Raw genomic sequence first — 1,827 nt, forward strand, 5'->3', positions numbered from 1 at the left:
GTAATCGATGAGACTGTCTCTAGCTTATAGTGATTGAAGATTCTAAAACAGTTTTACTATAATGTGATGCAATTTACTTTAAAAAATAAGAAAGTATAATAGTTAATATACGATACTAATAACACGATACTTGAGATAGTCAATATTAACCCAATGAATATATTTAATTTTTGACGTTTGTAAATTACATTTTTAAAACATTTAATATTAAAACTTTGGACCTCAAAACATATAACCGTCGATGTACGCCATAGAAATAAAGATTTTGCTAGGTTTGTTTTTTTAAATAAGGAATATGTAAACATTGACAAAAAGTTTTGTTATAATTTTATGTCGTACAAAATCCATTATACTCGTAGTAATAGGTAAATTAAGTCTAATAGAACATAGCGCCTGCTAAATAATGATCAAGAGTAAAATTAACAATTTGCTATTTAATAACTTTAGGTGCACAGTACGACAAAATATTAAAATGAATAAAATTTATTTTTTCTATTAAAAATGTAAGCAGATCCACAATTCTTAAGTTCATGAGAGTAAATATTTTTAAGGTAAAAAAGAAGAAATTATAAGGTGTCTCAAAATGGTGTTAAAGTGAAAAATAAAACTATATTGTTTACATTTATTTAATAACTTATTATAAAATTAAACATTTAATAAACTCTATCACAACTGTAGTAAAATGCTATATCACAAAAATATAAATTTACAAATGTCTTAGGGCCTGTCCCACCAAATTTTAAATAGACTGATAATAATTGAACGTATAAAATATGCGATGGAAATATCGGATTTTCCCTTATCACAGTGACGTCATTTTTAAGCGATCTGAGCCTGTATCAGCCAGTGGTGGAATAGGCCCTTATTATATTAACATTAACACGATCATCGGATAAACTCAGATACCCGATATTTTATCGAGTAAAGTTAAGTACATTATTTAGCTTAAAACTTGTTTAATTTTTTGCTAAAATAGTAACTTAGGTAACGTAGGTAATGACAAACTTGTCAATAATCTATTAATAATTTAATATGTAAACGAGTTAATACTGTTATTTCACGCAATTTATTTAACATGTAAAAGCAAATACGTTTTTCCATAAGTTCCATAATTTTACTGCGCCTTTTTATGATTTTTTAAATTGAATTCTCCAAACAATAATAACATGGGTACAAACATTTCTTAGGTTAAGTACATTGTTATTAAATACAAACCAGTGAAAGGAGACAATTTTACAAGTAATACATTTCGAATAGTAATAGTATACTATTTAATATACATTTTAAACTCATAGTTACTATTTATTAATATAAGCTATATGTGTCATTAATTTATTAAAAAATCACTTAATAATACGTTTTATTATTAGCATGTACAGTTTATACTCTACATAATAATATTTAACTTCCATTAAAACAGTAATGGCACTCTCGAAATACGCACACTGTGTAAATTCATTTAAAACTACAAATAATTAATTTCCTGTTCAAATATCACGTATTTATTTTCTATTAGCATTCCCAACAAATACTTTAAAAAAAAAACTATTATTTTTTATTCTGTTGTGGAAATTTTCTCTAATTCTTTATGTAACTTTAAACTATATAACAGAGGTTTTAGTACGAAAATATGCGAAAAAGAAATTCGTACGGATATTGACTAAATTTGCATCGAACTTGTGCAACGCCCCAATCGTGTGGAAAGTACACAGACAACTCTAATTTATTTTAACAAATTTTCGTTTCAGACCAACTGTAAAGTTCAACAGAGTATTTACTAAACAACTTTAGTAACATCCTCAAAATTATCTTCCATTTTAATACTGA

Source organism: Papilio polytes, unplaced genomic scaffold (assembly GCF_000836215.1).
Source record: "Papilio polytes unplaced genomic scaffold, Ppol_1.0 DF822067.1, whole genome shotgun sequence".
NCBI classification, from domain to species: Eukaryota; Metazoa; Arthropoda; class Insecta; order Lepidoptera; family Papilionidae; genus Papilio; species Papilio polytes.